The sequence below is a fragment of the Petromyzon marinus genome, chromosome 14, assembly GCF_048934315.1.
Source record: "Petromyzon marinus isolate PM22_M1 ecotype Great Lakes invasive population chromosome 14, UKy_Petmar_22M1.pri1.0, whole genome shotgun sequence".
In the NCBI taxonomy this organism is placed as follows: domain Eukaryota; kingdom Metazoa; phylum Chordata; class Hyperoartia; order Petromyzontiformes; family Petromyzontidae; genus Petromyzon; species Petromyzon marinus.
In genome coordinates this window covers 17,058,031-17,077,480 of record NC_133680.1, presented here as the reverse complement: position 1 = coordinate 17,077,480, position 19,450 = coordinate 17,058,031, and the positions used below count along the sequence as shown (strand labels likewise).

Sequence of the window (19,450 nt, the reverse complement as noted above, 5' to 3'; positions counted from 1 at the left end):
TGGCAGGTGGTTGAAGCTATCCGGCAGGAAGCGAGTGCAGGTAACGCTCACCTGAGTGTTGCGAGGCGTGCCCCGCAGGTGGTATCACGTGGGACGATGGATGTGCGTCCACGCTATGGCCCTTTCACGATTCCGCTGCTGTATGGGGACCGCCACAACCTAGCGGATCGTTGCGGTGTATTTGACCATACTTCACCACGCTGGTTGGTTGCAGGTGTGGGGAGCGGCACAGTGCAAGGGTTCATGTTGCTGGACTGCCCCTTTTCTGATCATGTGACCCTTGCCAGATTAATTCTGCAAATGCGCAATCGCCGAGCCATGCGACAGCACCCCCGGTTTGCCACGTGTAGCTCTTGTAGACGATGACAACAAACACGCACCCTGCTCTACGGAGCCTGACAGCAGTCATGATGGTGGTGGTTTGCGTGGTACCTTACCATCAGACAAAAAAACTAAACAATTTTGTATTTTACCCGGTAAAGCTCACTGAGCTATATAGATGTTTCTCTGAAGCGACCTGGCTATCACAAATAATAACTCAACGAAGTGGCTTATCACTCCGGAAATGTATTCTAGCCTCGATATTACAGCTGAATACAAATCCTCTGAGGGTACCCACGAGCCCGGGCAGCAAGGGGGCAGTTGGCAGATGGTAAGGGGCCAAGGAGCAAGGGGGAGGATGGAGAAGGGCAGCGGGGAGTGGAGCAGTGGTGTGGCACGTTCGAGTGATGCAAATATTAACTGATTTGTATTGAATACAACTAGAACAATTTACACCGGTGCGTTGATCGATATGATGTTGATTATAATGTTAACGATAATTATGTTGAGATTAGGATATGCAGGAGATAGTGATTATAATGCTAATGTCTTTACGCATGGTGATGGTAGAGATCTATTAATCTGGTGATGATTTAATGATGATGGCTTGGCAAGTTGAAGATGGTGATGATAGTGCTCCTGCTGGTGGTGGTAATTCAGATGATGATTATGATGCTGCGACTTGCTGTAGCTGCTTATAATAATAATGATGCTGCATCTGCTGCTGACGATGATGATCCCCCCCACCCTCGTCCACCCCCGCAGGTTCTGAGGAGCGCCGCATGGTGGTGCAAGCACTGAGCCTGCTGAAGCGCGGGAGTGCGGAGAGGCGACCCCGCGAGATGGAAACAGGAGGGACAGGGTCCTGGGGGGATATCGTGAGCGGCGCAGGGGGTCCTAGCGGGGTCGAGAGGGGAGGAGACACAGCGGATGGACACCTCATTGTTCCCCCCGACGGGGACCCTAATGGGGCTCCAGTGGGCGGGGACTCGGGTGGGAGATAACGGCCGAGGTTCGCGTGGCGAGAACAAACGCGCGACCCCGTGTGCGCGTGAGCGTGCGGGGCCACGAGGGCACGTACACGGGACTCAACCTCGGCGGGTTCGAGGAGGCCCTCGTGGAGCTTGGACTGCACGAGGCTTGAGACGGAGGTAGGTGGCTGAGGGGTTGGGTGAGCGACAGGTTGGGTGAGTGAAGGAGGCATTGATTGATTGCGTGGGTAGAGGGTGAGTGGGTAATGTTGAGTGAGCGGGTGTATGTGGTTGAGTTAGTTGGTAGGTGGCCGAGTGGGTGAATGTGGGAGGTTGAGGGGGTGAATGAATGGTTGGATGAGAGAGTGGGTTGGTGAGTAGGTGGGTGAGTGTGGGAGGTCGAGTGGGTGAGTGAGGGGGTCGAGTGGGTGAGTGAGACGGATGGTGAGTGGGTGGGGGAGTTTGAGTGGGTGAGTGGATGCGTGGGTGATTTGGTAAGTGCATTGTTAATTGTGTAAATGGCTTGGTGAGTCAGTGAGTGCGTGTATGGGTGGGTAAGTGAGAGGATGAGTGGGTTGGGGAGTGCGTGAGTGGGTTGGGGAGTGCATAAGTGGGTGAGGGAGTGAGTGGGGGAGCGAGTGGGCGGGTTAGTGATTTTATCAATCATCGTGTGATTGAATGGCTGAACGGAGGGGTAGGTGAATGAGTGTTTGTGGTTTAGTGAGTGTGTGTGTGGATGAGTTAGTGGGTGGGTGGGTGAGTGGATGATTGTGGGAGGTTGAGGGGGTGAGTGGATGTGTAATTTAATGGTTGTATGGGTGGGTGAGCGTGGGAAGTTAAGTGGGTGTGTGAATGAGTGAAGGGGTGGGTTAGTTGAGTGGGTGAATTATTGGGTGGCTGAGTGGGTGTGCGGGTGAGTTAGGGGGTGGGTCAGTATGGGTGGATGGGTGATGGAGTCGGTGATTGAGTTTGTAAATTGAGTGGGTGATTGAGTAGTAGGGTGAGAGTGGGAGGTTGGGTGGGTGGAGGTGAGGGGTTGCGTGAGTGAGGGGTTGGGTGAGTTGGTGGGTGGGTGAATGAGTGGATTGATCAGTTAGTGTGTGGTTGAGTGGGTGGTTGTCTGAGTGGGTGAGAAGATGGGTCGTTGAGTGAGTGGATGGGTTATAGATTGAGTGGGTGGTTGTGTGATTGATTGGCTGAGCAAAGGGGTGAATTAGTGGATTTGTGTGGTTGAGTTACTGGTTAGGTGGGTGAGTGCATGAGTGTGGGAGGTTGAGAGTTCGTTGGTGAGTGTTTGCGTTAGATATTGAGTTGGTGGTTATGTGATTGAGTAGGTGAGCGGAGGATTGGGTGAGTGAATAGATGTTTATGTTTGAGTTAGTGGGTGGGTGATTGGATGAGTGGGTGGGTGATTCGATGAGTGGGAGGGTAATTGGATGAGTGGGAGTTTAAATGGTGAGTGAATGGGTGATTGAATGCTTGGATGGGGGGTGAGTGATTGAATTGGTGGGTGCGAGATTGAGTGGGTGGCTGGGTGAGTGGGTGAGATGATGGGTGGGTTAGTGAGATGATGATGGGTGGGTTAGTTGATGTGTGAGTGGGTAGGTTAGAGATTCAGTGGGAGGGAGGGTGGGTGAGTGGTTACGTGGCTCGTGGGTGAGTAGCTCAGTGGCTGGTTGAATTGGTGAGTTAATTTGTGCGTGATTGATTTGGTGAATGGGTGAGTGAGTGGATGGATGAGGGAATGGATGAGTGAGACGGTGAGTGCGTTGGTGAGTGATTGAGTTAGTGGGTACGAGATTGGATGACCGTGGAAGGTTGGGTTGGTGAGTGAGTGGATGGATGTGAGAGGTTGAGTGGGTGAGTTATTGCGGTTAAGTATGGAGGGGGTGGGTAAGTGAAGGGGTGGTTCAGTGAGTGGGTGAGTGAGTGGATGGTTGGTGAGTGAGTGGGGTGAGTGAATGCGTGGGTGAGCAAGTGAATGAGTTGGTGAGTGGTTGTGTGAGTAGTGGGTGAGTGGGTGGTGAGTGAGTGGATATTTGTGGGTGATTTAGTCGGTGGGTGATTTGGTCAGTATGGGAGCTTGAAGCAGTGAATGGTTAGGTGAGTGAGGGGTGGGTGAGTGAGTAGATGAATGAATTAGTTAGTGGGAGCACTAGTGGGTGGGTGGGTGAGTGAGTGGGTGAGAAATTGAGTCAGTTGGTGGGTGGGTGGTTCCGTGGGTAGTGCGTCTTGGGTGAGTAGGTCAGTTGCTCGGTGAGTTCCTGAATTAATGGGTTAGTGAGTTGATGGGTGAGTGAGTGGGAAAGTGCATTGGTAAGTGTGAGGGTGAGTGGGTGGGTGGTTGCATGAGTGTGGTTTAGATATTTTAGTGGGTGGCTTTTTGAGTGGATGAGTTCGAGTGGGTCAGTGGTTGCGTTAGTGGGTGGTTGAGTTAGTGGGTGGGTGAATAATTACGTGGGTAGTGGGTGAGTGTGTGAAGAGGTGAGTGGCTGAGGGAGTAGGTGTGTGGGTGGGTTAGAAATTGAATGGGTGGCAGAGTGAGTGAGTCCTGGGTGAGTTAATGAGTTGGTGGGTCGGTCAGTGGGTGAGTGTCTGGATGGGTGATTGAGTAAGTCGGTGAGTGATGGGTTGGGTATGTGTGTTTTTGGTTCGCGAGTTTGTGGGTGAGTGAGTGGGTCAGTTCGTGGTTGGATGAGTGAGTTCGTTGGTGAGTGTTTGAGTTAGTATGTTGGTGGGTGAGTGTGTAGTTTAGTGAGTGAGTGATTTAGAGATTAAGTGGGTCATAGGGTGAGTGGGTGGGTGAGCAAGTGGTTAACTAAGTGAGTGGTTGGGTGGGTCGGTGAGTTGTTGACTGAATGGGGTCAGAAAGTAGGTGAGTGAGTGAATGGGTGAGTGACTGCTGGGTGGGTAAGTTAATGTGGGAGGTTGAGTGGGTAAGTTAGCTTGTGAGTGATTGGGTGAGTCAAAGAGTGGAGCGCTACGGTGGTGAAATGTTCACTAGCTCGCCTAGTATACATGAGGTTGTGGATTCGATTGCGATCCTGCCGCCTGTATATTTGGAGTTTGCATGTTCTCCCCCTGGTCGTGTGGATTTTGCTCCGGGTCCTTTCCGCTGCATTTAGAATCAACATGCCTTTTGAGGATTTGGCTGCAATAAATGTATGTGATAAGCCACTTCGTTTATCTATCATTTGTAGCCAGGCCGATTCTGAAAAGGGTCTATATAGCTCAATGAGCCTTACCTGGTGAAATGAAAAGTAGTTTAGTTTAGGGGATGGGTGGCTGGTTGGGTCGGTAGGTCGGTTAGAGGGTGAGTGGGCGGCAGGGTGAGTGGGTGGCAGGGTGAGTGGGTGAGTAGGTAAGTAGCTGGGTGAGCGGGTGGACTGGTGAGTGTGCGAGTTAGAGATTGAGTGGGTGGATGGGTGGGTGTGTAAGTGGATGCGTCGGTAAGTGGTTGAGTTGGTGGCAAGGTGCGGGTTTTTGAGTGGGTGGGTGTTTCTGAGTGGGTAGGTGGCTGAATGGGTGGGTGAGTGGGTGACTGAGTCAAGAAAGTGGAGCGCCATGGTGGTGAGATATTAACTACCTCGCCTTTTGTACAGGAGGTTGTGGGTTCGATCTCGATTATGACGCCTGTATATTTGGAGTGTGCATGTTCTTGTGGTTGCATGGCTTTTTCTCCGAGTCCTCCGGGTTTTCTCTCCATATTTAGAAACATGCATTTCGAGGTTTTGGCTGTTCTGGAACTCACTCACTCAACTACTAAAGCCACCCACCAACCCACTCACAAACCCGCTCACCCTACCATGCACTCAATTTTTAATCAACGCACTCACGCACACACCCACTCACTCGCTCAACCACTCATCCACGCACCCACCTACACACGCACTCACTGACTTATTTGAGCAGTCATTTGTGGCCGCGTCGCTTATGAAAAAAATCTATATAGCTCCGTGGGCCTTTCCTGGTAAAATTAAAATAGTTAAATTTTAGTTTACAGTTGGGTGAGTGGGCGGTGAGTGCGTCGGTCGGTGAGTGAATGGGTGGTTAAGTAAGTAGGTGAGGGGCTGGGTGAGTTGTTGGGAGATTGAGTGGGTCACAGTGTGAGTGGGTGGGTTGGAGCGTGAGTTGGTCACTGAGTGAGGGGGTGGGTGAGGTGAGTGGGTGGGTGGGTGAGTGAGTTAGTGAGTGCATGTGTAGGTGGGTGCGTGGATGAGTGGTTGAGTGAGTGAGTGGGTGTGTGCGTGTGTGCGTTGATTAGAAATTGAGTGCATGGCAGGGTGAGCGGGTTTGTGAGTGGGTTGGTGGGTGGCTTTAGTAGTTGAGTGGGTGAGTTCGAGAATTGTACGCCACTGTGGCGAGATGTTAGCTACGTTGCCTGGTATTTTGGAGTTCGTAGGTTCCATCCCAACCCTGATGCTTGCATATTTGGGGTTTGCATGTGCTCTATGGTCACGTGGATTTCGACTCCACATTTAGAAACATTCATTTATCGGATTTGGCTGCTATACATTACTATGTGATAGGCCACTTAGTGAAGCTCTCATTTGTGGCCAGGTTACTTTGGAAAAATATTTTATATAGCTCTGTGGGTCTTACCTGGTAACTTAAAAAATAGTTGAATTTAGTCAGTTTGGATTAGTGAGTAGGTGGAATGTTGAGTGCGTGGGTTAGAGATTGATTTTGTGGCAGGGTGAGTGGCTGTGTGAGTTTGTGATTGGTTGGGTGGGTGAGTGTGTGAGTTAGACATTGAGTTGGTGGATGGGTGGGTGTGTGAGGGAGTGAATATGTGACCTGGTGGGTGAGTGGATTGTTGAGTGAGTGGGTTGTTGAGTTAGGGAGTGGGTGGGCTGGTAAGTGGGTTGGTGAGTTAGTTTGTGGGTGTGTGGGTGAGTCAGTCGGTTAGAGATTGATTTGGTTAGTGTGTTGAGGAGTTCCCGACGACAACCCGGAGACGGCTTGAAGGTAAGGGCTTTCGCCAAAGGTTTATTAAGTATATTACAATAACACAAAGGGTGTGACAACTTCCCAGGGGTTAGGGGTCCTACACTAAGTCCTGGTCCAGCCCGGCTAGCTCCGGTCTCTCTCCCTCGAGTCGGATGGGGGAACTTGCCAACCCCACCGACCGGGAAGAGCAGCACCTCCTACGGCTACCACCAGCTTCACTCCTGACTCTTCGTCGATCCCTCTCTACCCCTGGTTCCCTCTCCACCCTTCTCACTCTACCCGTTCCCACAGTGATCCCGCTTTCGTCACGGGGTCCCCCTTAAATACTAGAGGAGACATGACGTCATCGAGCCGCCCAGCGCGCATGACGCCACGTTCCGTGACGTCATCGCACTAGACGGCACACATGACGTCACATCCCCATTTTACTCTACAAGTGGTTTGTGTGTGGGTGGTTGGGTGTTTGAGTGGGTGGTTGAGTTAAAGAGTGGAATGTGAAGGTGGTGAAATTTTAAGAACCTCGCCTGTATATTTAGAGTTTGCACGTTCTCCCCCGTGGTTGCATGGAATTTTCTCTGGGTACTCCAGGTTGCCCCTCCACGTTGCCCCTCCACGTTTAGAAACATGCATTTATAGACTTTGACTGCTATAACGTTCTATGTGAAAAGCCATTCCATTGAGCAATCATTTGTACTCTGCTTGTTTCTGAAAAAGATGTATATAGCATGGGCCTTACCTAGTAAAGTAAAAAAAAGCTACATTTTTATTTGGTGTGTAGATGGGCGGTTTTGTGGGTGGGTGCGTGGATGAGTGAGTGCGACGTTCGATGGGTAGTAGGTGAGAGGCTTGGTGAGTGAGTGTGGATTAGAGATTGAGTGCGTGGCTTGGCGAGTGCGTGGCTGGGTGAGTGAGTGTGTGCAAGGCTCGGTGGTTGAATTAATGGATGGTTGAGTTAGTGGGTCGGTGTTTGAGTGTGTGGTTTCGGGGGTGGGAGAGTCAGAGAATGGAGTGTCATGGTGGCAAGATGTTAACTACCTCGCCGAGTATACAGGATGTTGTGGGTTCGATTCCACATTTAGAAACATGCATTTAGAGGAGTTGGCTGCTATAAATGTATACGTGATAAGCCACTCTGTTGAGCTATCATTTGTGGCGAAGTTGCTTCTGAAAATCATCCATATATCTCAGTGGGCCTTGCCTGGTAAAACAAACAATTTATATTTAGGCTGTGTTGGTGAGTGGTCGGGTTGGTGAATTAGTGGGTGAGTTAGTGGGTAGGTTAATAATTGGATGGGTGAGTTCATGAGTGGGTGGGTGAGGGTGGGTCAGTGGGTGTGTTAGTGGGTACGGGTTTGAGAGGGTGGCTGGGTGAAAAGGTGGGTGGGTGAGTGATTGGGTGGGTGGTTTGGTGCGTGGGTGAGTGAGCAGGTGGGTGGGTGAGTGAGCAGGTTGGTGGGTGAGTGAATGGATGTTTGTGTTTGAGTCAGTGGGTGGGTGATTGGATGAGTGGGAGGTTGAAAAGGTGAGTGGATGGGTGATTTAATGCTTGGGTGGGTGAGTGGTTACGTGGGTAGTGGGTCGTGGCTGGCTGAGTTGGTGTGTGAGTGTGTCGGTGAGTGAGTTGGTGAATGGGAGGGTGGGTGAGTGATTAGAGTTAATGGGTACAAGATTGAGTGAATAAGAAGATGGGTGAGTTGGTGAGTGTTTGGGTTAGAGATTGAGTTGGTGGTTATGTGATTGAGTAGGTGAGTGGAGGGATGGGTGAGTGAATGGGTGTTTGAGTTAGTGGGTGGGTGATTGGATGACTGTGCGAGGTTGAAGGGATGAGTCGATGGGTGATTAAATGGTTGGTTAAGAGGGTGGGTTGGTTAGTGGGTGGGTGAATGTGGGAGGTTCAGTGGGTGAGTTATTGGGTGAGTGTGTGGATGAGTGAAGGGTTCGGTGAGTGAGGGGGTGGGTGAGTGAATGTATGGATGGGTGAGTGAATAGGGTGAGTGAATAGTTGGTTGAGTGAGTGGGTAGGTGGTGAGTGTGGGAGGTTGAGTCGGTGAGTTTATGCGCGAGTGGTTGCTGAGTGGGTTGGCGGGTAGGTGAGTGGGTTGGCGGGTAGGTGAGTGGGTTGGCGGGTAGGTGAGTGGGTTGGCGAGTAGGTGAGTGGGTTGGCGAGTAGGTGAGTGGGTTTGTGGGTGGGTCAGGAGTGACTAGGTGGGTGGGGGAGTAGTGGAGTGGTAGCCTGGGTAATGGGTGAGTGGGTGGGTTGTTCACTGGGTGACTACGTGCGTGGGTTCGTTAGTGACAGGCGACTTAGTGGATGCGATAGTGAAGATGCGATAGTGAGTCAGAGTGGATGGGTTGTTGATTGAGTGGGGTGAATGAGTGAGTGGGTGAGTTAGTGAGTGGATTGGTGAGTGGGTGGGTGAGTGCACGAGTGAGTGGATGGGTTAGAGATTGAGTGAGTGGTTGAGTGGATTGGTGATTCAGTGGGTGAGTTAGTGGGTGTTTGAGTTAATTTGTGTGTTAGTCTGTGGGTGATGGAGTCGGTGACTGGGTGAGTCTGTGCTGGTGGCTCGGTGGATGGTTGAGTTCATGGATGGGTTTTTGAGTGAGTGGATGGGTTGTTGAGTGAGTTGATGGGTGAAACGGTGCGTGGGTAGGTGAGTGAGTGAGTGGATGGGTGGGTGATTGATTGGGTGAGTGTGTTGGCAAGTGAGAGGGTGAGTGGGTGAGTGAGTGGGTGGTTAATCGGTTGGTGGGTGCGTGAAGGAGTGGTTGGGATGAGTGAGTTAGTGAGTGGATACGTCAGTGAGTGAATGGGTGGGTGAGTGGGTGAGAGGTTGCGTTGGTAGTAGGCGAGTGGGTGGTGAGTGGGTTGGTTCTTGAGTGAGTAGGTGGTTTGTTAAGTGAATGAGTGGGTGGTTGGGTTGGTTAGTGAGTTTGTGGGTGAGTTGGTGGGTGGGTGAGTTAGTGGTTGAGTTAGTGAATGAATGCCTGTGTTAATAAGTGGGTGAGTGGGTGTGGGGTTGGTGGATGAGTGGGTTGGTGAGTGAGTTAGTGAGTGGATGGGTGGGTGAGTGAGTGGGTGATTGAGTGGATGGGTGGATGACTGGGTAAATGATTGGGTAAGTTATGAGGGTGAGTAAGTGAGTTACAGGGTGAGTGGGTCGGTGGGTGATTGGGTGGGTGGGTGAGTGGGTGTGATCATCGCCATGCTCTCCATGGAGCTCTCTGTAGTGAGGGGCAGCTCACAGGGACAGCTGTTGCAGGGATTCACAACAGCTGCTTCTCCTCCTCCAGTTCTGAACCAGCTGACCAGGGTTGCCAGACGAGGCCAAGCAGCTCCTCGAGTTGTTCCACAGCTTCCTTCATGCCTGCTGTGCCACGTGCAGCTTCTGCATGAGGCTACTGTGCCACGTGCGGCTTGTGCATTAGGCTGCTGCGCCGCGTGTGAGGCTGCTGTGTGAGGCTGCTGTGCCGAGTGAGGCTGCTGTGTGAGGCTGCTGCGTGAGGTTGCTGTGCCGCGTGAGGCTGCTGTGCCACGTGAGGTTTCTGCGTGAGGCTGCTGTGCCGCGTGAGATTGCTGTGCCGCGTGGGTCGACGTGACATCACCGTCAGTCTAGGGGGATCTTTGTATGAGTGATGGGGCAGTCGTAGATAAAGTGGAGAAGTTTCCGTACTTATGCAGTCAGCAGAGGTCTCACGCCGAATCAGCTGAGTAGCATTATTTGTTCGTCGTGTGAACCAAAATTGAGGTGAATAATTTTGAGTAAAAAAATGACATTACACTGGCTATGAATATGACTATATAAAAGGTTAGGATCTTGTGTCGGATGCATATTTGCTGGACTTTATACAGTGGCTTGGGCCAAGAAACTGGCATTCAGAGGCAAACTTGTCATGGTGGGGATTTGTTTCCAGAAACACACTCAGCCACCTTTGTCTCTCCAGTGGTGATGTTTACCAACCACACCTGATACTAATTTAAGGTTAAGTCGACTTAGGGGAGGCATAGGGTCTATTAGAATATAATTCATCACTGATTTTGGCCACAACCGGGAATTATATCTCGTAAGACTGCGATCAAGAATACTTGAAATGGTGTCGGGGCCAGAGCTCATCCCCATCACACCCCACAGTAAACATGAGGAAATGGCTCTGACACCCGGCCATGCAGCGTTACGTGGGCCTGCCCACCATCATGGTCTTTAATGGTCGTGAACAGAGTCAGGACCCTAAATAACACGAAGAATAATCCAAGACCATAGCCTCTTAATGGTAATGCAGGCCTCCAGCAGGTGAAGAGAGCTTCCTGATGCGTTTGTGCGTTTTTCACCGTTGCGGTGCCCCGCCGTGGCATTTTGGTGATGCTTTTGTTTTCCATTTGTGGAGGCAATTGCTCGTGCCATGGCCAGGTTGGATCCGGTGTACGGTGGCCCCCCACTGCTTGCGGTGGTGGGGGGCCAGCGAGCTTCTTGATGGTTTGATCCACGATGAGGCACTTCTTGGGGATGTTTGAGTTCTCCCAATTGTTTATCCACTCATTTGTACCGGTTGTGTGGACAGAAGCCGGAGGGATTTAAGAAAAGTCCACATTGATTAAAATGGCCACGATAAATCGAACCGGCGACTTCTATATTGTGTACCAACCATTACATCATGGCAACATCCTGTGATGTCACGTTTATAAGGGTGGGGGGAAATAACAACCAGGGTACTAGGTGTTAGTGTGTTTGAGGACGCAAGTTTCAAATACAATTATTTTTTATCTTGTCCTCTTCCCCCCCGACTGGGGTTAAAACAATCAACAATTGAGGAAAGGGTTGGTGGGACGTGTGCAGAGATCGCCAGTAATCCCAGGTGGACTCCCGCTCGCTGCACAAACGCCTCCTGTGGAATCCATCCAGCAGTTTGTCGACGGAAACGATGATGGTAGGCGACCATGGTTTTTGGAGATCGTAGCCGGGGCCGGAGCGGCAACAGTGATGAAGGAAGGGGGGGGAGCGAGTGGCGGGGGCAGAACGGAAGGGGAGATGAGCGGTATCATTGGTGACGCGCGAACGCGCCCCAAACCGTTTGCGATGAGTCATGTCCATGGGTGGGACGGTGCTCGCGTCCACTTCCATGAAGGTGTCCTGCAGACACCTGAGAGTGGGCGCACACATGCACAAGAGAGAAGCCAATGTAACAATCCAGTTTGTCAACCAGGTATCTAGGCCCAGCCTGGATGCCCACGGCAGCCTCAGTGGGCGACGCCTGCCCCAAGTGGGCCACGCAGGCCCCTTAAACTGTGCCACTTGGCCCACTTTCCTATGGGAGCTGCTCGCTTTGATGTTGGCCGACCTTGGAAACGGTCGTGATGTCACGGAGTCAATGCAAAAGAGAGGCAATCGTCAAGTTAGTGCTGATTAAGGTGAAGTTTATGGCAATAAATGTAAAAAAACAGATTCCAGCTGGGTATATGTGTAAGTCATCTCAACCACGTTAATAATAATTGAAAAATAAATATTGTCGCTTTCATCTGGCTGTGGGCAAAAGGGAGGGTGGGAAGTGGTCGGAGTAATGAAAGGATTTGTGGCCATAGAGCCACAAGGCCCTCAATGTTTGAAGAATAATTGTTGCTCGTTATTGCAACGAAGCATAAAAGCGTATTGCGGAAAGTGTCGCGCATGTGTCTGTAGCGCGGTGCCCCCACATGTTCTCATTCACCTCAGCGACCATATCACAGTTCATGTTATTTGAGTGGTTCGTTTTTTTCTATTGCATAACCTTGCTGGTATCCATGAATGAACAAGACGAATCTATGAACGCATATTTGTGCGTTTAGGAATAATAATGGTTTGAGTGTCTTTCCATATGAACAGCGTTGCATAATAATCAATCGTCCTACTGTTAACAATGTGACAAGAATCTGCATTAAGGGTCGCATATGATCAATGACCAAATGCCGTGTTGTGTAACAATTTAAATACGAATTACATATTATAAGGTTAAGGTTTTGATAGAATAGTTTGCATGTTTTAATCTCTCTCTCTCAACAACCGATCAATTGCGTTACGCGTCGGGAATTAACCACAGGTGCCGTTATCGAAGTGAAACAACGCAATCGTGATGTGTACCATGTTAATGCTGTGTTGAAATTCCGAAGTTGAGAGTTCTCATATTATCCAAAAATTTAAGTTTAGCTAGATAATAAAATTGATTGAAGCAGAAGAGTTGTGTGTGATTCTTTCCGTGATTCTGCATAGAATTGTTCTGCGAATGAGATCTGAATCTCGGTTACCTATCATGAGCACACTAATCACTAATCCAGCACATAATCAATAAGCGTTAAATCGAAGATAATTGTATCCTTATTGAAAATACGGAATTTTAAATAACAAGTCGAGTCGACTCTCTCATTCACGCTCACAATACCTGCACAACTGCATACGATTAATTGCGTTGTTCCAATTAATAACCAACCTTCGTCACCGAGGCTGGACCTAATTATCATAACGACCTGCATCATCATAACCACGCCCACTCGCATAAATTAATACGATTATCTCTCGAATTAGCATAGTTTATGCACATAATTACACCAATTAATTCAGATAAATTATTAAAATTTCAAATTTAATCAAATTTTCATTATTTTCATCAAATTTTCATAACCTACATATACAACAACCTTCGAGCACCCATATCTCACAGAGCGGGCCCTAACCTATAACAGCTGGCAGTTCACCAGCATTGCTTCAAGTGAGCTGGAGCATGCTGATGAATATAAAAACCGGACCAGAGCTTGGTTTATGTACAACCAATACTGCTGAAATGATGCACTCCCAGCAGGAAAGCCGTGTGGCTAATGGGATGTGTACAAATACTTGTATTTTTTAAGTGGAAAGACAGATATGTGAAGGAGGGGAATCATCCTTTGCGTGTTAATTTTGTTACTCATATCCACGATGTAAGCCAATTATTATATTGAAACTTCGCAGAGCTTTCATGAGTAAGAAAGTTGTACCAACAATAATTATTATCGGTTCTATTGCGATCGAGGGCTGCACGTTTCAACGGGCACACATGTGTCATGCTGCGATGGTGACGGTGCTCCCGGTTTTTTAAGACCGGGAGGAAGTGAGGGCTTCACCTTTCTGGCAAATTGCCCGATGATGCTGGATGTAATTACCAGCGAAACGTCGTACTCAAAAATTGTAAATGTTGTGGATTTACTCTTCAACACACCGGTGGGCTGAAGGAGTGATCTATTTCTCTTTTGTCAATGTGACACTTTTTTACTGATTGGCCGTGTCGGGTAGTGGAGGGTTACACATTTATGAGTAATGCGATCTAACCCAAAAACGTTTATTATGAATAATATTGGTCGTGAAAGCCTACGGCCTTTCTGGCCTTGATTTTTTATTTCAGCAGCATTGGTTCAACACGAGCAAACGTCAGAATGGTTTTCAGCTCTGCAAAGCTCATGATGACTTTTTGTGAAGTATTCCACAGTTTTGCATAGAACTAGGACCTGTAACTAACAGAGAGCATCCTTGCCTGCAAATATCTGGCAGTTCACCAGCGTCGGTTTGAGACACTGAATGCTCAAACGAACGCAAATGTGGTAATGATTACTTTGTGTTATCTCCATATAAATAAAAGTTGTAAATATGTGTCTGTTCAAAATGTTTAGCGTACTTCCCGACATGCAACAAACTTGAAATTTACCATGTAGGTACTTTCCAGACTCTACACAATGCAAAAGTTATGAAAATACACTTTTTTGTGTGTGGGGGGGGAGCTCAATAATGCATTTATTTTTTGTACGGCAAGTGAGCTGTGACGTCAAATCTGTCACGTGACCCGCACATGTGGAAGCGTAACGCATTGTGTAGTGGTTAGCGCGCTGCGCTACGAATCCGGAAACCCGAGTTCGATTCCCGCTCACGGCCACTACCAGTGACGATTATTTTAACCGGTCCTGGGCCTCCCCTACGTCGACTCAGCCTCAAAACGAGTAACTGCTGTGGTGTGTAAACATCGCCACTGGGGAGACAAAGGCGGCCGGGCGTGGTGGATCCAAGTCCCAGGAGAAGCTGGGTAGTACAGCTAATGTATTATATGCGCGAGTACTAAAGCTGGAACGATTCGATTAACAAGTCGATTATAACCGATTCCTTGTGTATGGTCAATTACTCAGACCCCTTTAAAAATGACAGCCATCCCCACATCTTACTTCCTGTGACGCGGCTGATGTGATCAAGTCCCTCCCATCAGGTGGGACAACCACAGCAAGAAAAAACTGCTGAAGTAGGCGAGAGATCTGCCGTGGCACGAGGTTATATAGGCCTCGGCAGTAGGGGGGAGAGAGAAGGGGGGGGAAGGAGGCGGGACAGAAAGTGGACCCCGCAGCAGCACCCGGGTCACTGGAGTAAAGTGGGCCACCACTCATTGATCCGTACATTTAACTCGATGAGTCGATTCGATTCCGTGCCCCGTTGGGTCCTCCCCCCTTTTGTGCATTTGGGTGTGCTGGGTTTCAACATAATTCCCGATCCATTGTGAATCTTCCCTTCCCCCATTTCAGCACTCCGATCTACATCCGACAGGAGATGATAAACCGCAGGGAGGGGGAGTAAAACCTAATCGCCAGGTAATTGGAAAAGTCGCCCATTGTCTCGCGGATTTGCATGATTGTACGATGGATGGGGCAGAGGAACGTGCTACAGGGACACGCCCTGAGGAATGCAGGCATCGGCCTTTGGATGAAAAACAATTTTTCAGTAATTCAGTGGGCAGTGCTCTCACTGGCAGCTCATTCTCAATTAATGTGGGTGATTCACCACGTGTTTGTGCCACATTTTGTATCTGAGTTGAGTCCATTTTTGTTTCCTGTTTCTCTACTCCCTCCTGGTATAGCCGGGTGGGGGTATCGAAGGGGGAATGGGCAGATTGTGTTTAACCTTGAGTTTGTCGTGGCATGGGGTGCTGGTATGATTCCGCTCTTGGCTTCCACACCCTGAAATTCCAATAATTACCTGTCTTTGTGCGCTGTGGTTGCCTTGGATTGGTGTGCCACTCTCTCGCTGGATTGTTACCTTGCCATCTCTGCGTGTAATATGTTGGTAGTTCGTGGGTGCTTGCTCCTCTCTGAAAAAAAAAATTCCGCAGACTACCTACTGGATCTCCTCTCTGTTTCAAAGAACAAATTTGACCTCAGGTCTTCGCTCATTTACCAGCTTCACATTCGCTATTGCCGTACAAAAACTGGAGGAAAGGCCTTTGATATTGATGCCCCCAGGGTCTGGAATGCTATTGCCAATAAACTACAACTTGAATCACTACCTATGAGATCTTCACTCAAAACTGCTCTAGAGGAGTTGTACAACCCTAGCTCCCACTGCTATTCAGTGGCCTAAAATATGGCTCTAGATTTTGGTGTTATAATTTATTTATGTAGTTTATTGTTAAAAATTCGGTCACAGTCCCTATGATCACTGTTACATTGGATTTATGGCTTTTATTTTGGTGATTTCGAAAAGTTTTTTTTGTTTTGGCCATGTTTTTGTTTATTGTAGTACGGAGTTAGACTGATGGCTTTAATCTTAGTTGTCTTGTGGTTGTTGTTGTTGTTTTTTGACTTGCATCCCACTGGGATTTTTGCGCACAGCGTTGGTGTACGGTGCTATTTCAGGAATATTTTGATATTTTTTTCCTGTATTTTCTGTTTGCACAGTCACATAATCACTTTAAGATGTTTTCTTGTTCATGTTTTTTGTTTGTTGCGGTTGCACTCGATTCAAGAGCCGAATGGCTCACAGGGCTATACCAAATAAATGAACTAACTAACTAACTCTGTATTGTGGGGCTTGGTGTGAGGTGCTGTAGCTGCTCACGTGATTTTTACTTCCCTCTAGATGGCGGGGTGCATTATCTCTCTCCCTGTGTTTTGTCCGAATTATGGCTCCTAATTCTATATAGCCATGCCGTGTGAACCCTATTCTGTATGTGGTGTAAGGAGGCCGTCTCTGGGTCCAAAACCATACCCACAATTTCTGTAATCTCTGGACTCAAGGAGTAAAAAAACAATGTTGAACATTTTGTCACCTTCGTGGTATTGATCAACATCACCTGCGTAATACACTCCTCGTTTACGCACTGGGTCATAAATTTGGCAGCATTAAACCCCTCAGTGTTGAATATTCTCCAAACTTCGTAATCACTGTTAGGCTGAGTTGTTTGAAATAATTCCTAACCTTGTATGGTAGCGACTTTACCCATGGTATAGAATATTCATGTAACCTTCTTTACAGCACTTGTTTTCTCGTCCAACTTCCTCAGACCTCTGATCATTGCCTCCACTTCGACTGTTGTGATATGAGTGTATGTCTCTGTTCCTATTGTGTGGATCAAAATAGGGGATTCTGACGAGAGCTTTCTCCGTCAATTTAAGAGTCTTACTACTGAATGAGTATTCGGAAAGTTGGTCGTTGTGAGAGGAGTCAGTGTCAGATGAGCTATCACTCAAACTTTGCCGCTGCTTAACATAACTTCTGTAATGTATTTTGCGCCTGTGTTGTGGGTATGAACGTAGAGCGAGACTTCTCTTGGAGGCAATGCGTTTATTACAATAAACGATAACAACACCAATAGCCGTAACACGACTGGTGTCTGTTAAAAACACTGCTGCAGTCAATCACAGTTGGTTTTGAGTGATTACATTGGGGTGGGGGGGGAGGGATGGCAAGTGATGGGTGATGGGAGGGGACAAGGGACGCAACGTGACCGTCCATGTACGAGGATAAGAGTTGCCATCTGTGACGTACACAACCTGGGGACACATCATGGGAAGAAGGATCTCTCAAAACCCGAAGAGGGGAGAACTACATGGAAACGCATTGTCTTGAGCAATGAATTAGCACAAGGGGACGAACAGGGGTTGGAGTCATGTTCTTCGAATGGTCGACGTTTATGTAGAGCAACAACTATATTGGATTGAGGTGGTTGAGCCAGATCATTGTGTAAGAAGTAGAGTTGGTGCATCGCTGTGATGATGCCTCCGAATTTGTGAATTGGACATTGAGTTTTCATATATTCCATAGTCTATTCAGGCTTGGAGTTAGGGATAGGGCTACAGATTTGCTGCAGAAATATTTTTCAGAGCGTCAGTGTTTGGCACTACATGTAGGGCAGTTCCACATATTAGGCAAACATCACAATTTCAGCATCATCTTAATTTTATATATTTTTACGGGATATATTATAGAAGGTAATTATTGCTTTAGAAATGACATTATTCACACAGATGATTTCTATCTGAATCTCTTGGTTGAAATACTTTGCCCAAGGTAAGATAACTGTGCGATTATGGTAATGAGTATCCACGTCCGTCTGAGACCGTGGAACTGCCCTCCAGCACTGCCGCTCACATCAGGGGACGTAGGAACGACTATGGTTGCTGGCTTCACCGTGGCCAACTAGTTTATTGATGGGCATCTCCTCCTTGCCATCCTCCTAAATTTCCACCACCATCACCACCTCCACAACCTTGTGCTTGTCGCCCCCAACTCAAGCTCAGTGCAAACCCCTTGGAGGGCTGGCATAACCCAAGGGACACAGAACTCTGCCTCACATTTGGTTTCTAGAAGCTCCGCAACAGCCACACTGTGGATGTAGACAGCCCTTAGCGTTATAAATGTGAGCCACTCGCATGTCCCAAACACTCAAAAGAATTGAGACGAGGCGATAGTATTAGATACAAATATTTATTATTAAAACGCGACGCCTTGTAAGGAAGGGGAGGTGCTGGTGGGGGTGGGTGGTGCTGGAAGTGTGGGGGGCTGTGAGATGCTCAGAGGGTGTTCGAGGCCTGGGGGGGCAGGTCTTGGGAGGCTTCTTGAATGCCGGGCTCCAGTGAGCAGCCAGAGATGTCCTCTTCCTCCTCAACCGTGACAAGCTGTGGACATACTGACCCATTAGACACTACACACAACTCAGTACTTCTACCAGCTCAACTGGGATTACACACAACAATCAGCACCCCCTACTGGCAGACAAATGCCAATTGCACACCAGGTGCTGAGTCACCTTGTGCCCACAGGGACATCTGTCATTGGGGGTGCCCTTTCACACGTGTTGAGATGAGATGTGATGTAAAGCGCTCTGAGATGCCCCGGTGTACAGAAAGTTGCTAAATCATTCTCATCGTTATCACTGTGTCCAGCAATAATGAAATTGTCTATAGATAGATAATCTGTATTTGTAAACGGGGACCATGACGGCTTAACGTGATGGTTAGACCAGCTCATCATTATCATAATACACTGAATCGTGTGTGCATGAATCTATTATTTACGTTAAACGCAAATTATATACGTGTGTGTGTGTGCGATGCGCGAGTGCTGTACACTCACCTCCACCTCGCTCTGCAGACGCTGCTGCTCCGAGTGTCCACTCTGCTCGTTGTCGCGGTAGGGCGCCAGCTCAGCGTGCAGCTCCGCCACTACACGTTGATACCACTGAATCTCTGCCTGCAGAGATTCCAGTTGCCAGTTCCTGTCAATGAGCTGCGTGGGCCACGGGCAAATGGCGGCAGAGGGACACAGGAAAGCATTTTAACGACTGCGTGAGGTTATTGCAGAACATACAGGTATAATAACACACACACAACCAGGATCTTCATTTATAATTGAGTAATGTAATGAGCTACGAAGCTCTTTTACACAGATGTCCATACACCACCTTTGACCAAATAAACCGAAATGCATCCAATCATCTCAGATCTTGGAAGAAAAGCATGGTTGAACCTCAAGTGCTTGGATGGGCAACCACCATCAATACAAACCAAGATAACACCTATAAAAGCATGATGAAGACCGCTTGTGTTGCAATCGAAACGTCGTGGGTTTTTTTTATATTATTAAAAAAAAGTACGTGACTTTACCGAAAGAATCAAGAATATGAATTCCTGCAGTCACGAAAGTTTTATGTTAAACATTTTTTAGGAATTAATTAACCCAAAATCTGGATTAAAATAATAGATTAAGATCGCTTCCCAACCAAAAAAAGGGAGGGGATGGAGATGCATGTAGCAAAGGGGAGCAGATGGTCTAGTAGTCGTAGGTACTTCTACTAGAGGTGGGATGGTGGATCGTAACGTGGTACAGTCCCTAAACAGAGAATGCTCAGTAACCTAGTGCGCATCCATTCTGTACAACCATCAGTGTGAA

The 19,450-nt window shown here is 48.3% G+C and overlaps 1 long non-coding RNA gene across 1 annotated transcript; it reads left to right on the top strand.

The window, feature by feature from the left end:
* The first annotated feature begins 875 nt into the window (after positions 1-875).
* Positions 876-12,449, top strand: LOC142924598 (uncharacterized). Its single transcript, XR_012941713.1, has 2 exons — positions 876-1,472; positions 9,537-12,449. It is a non-coding gene; the product is annotated as an uncharacterized LOC142924598 (long non-coding RNA).
* The last annotated feature ends 7,001 nt before the right edge of the window (positions 12,450-19,450 follow it).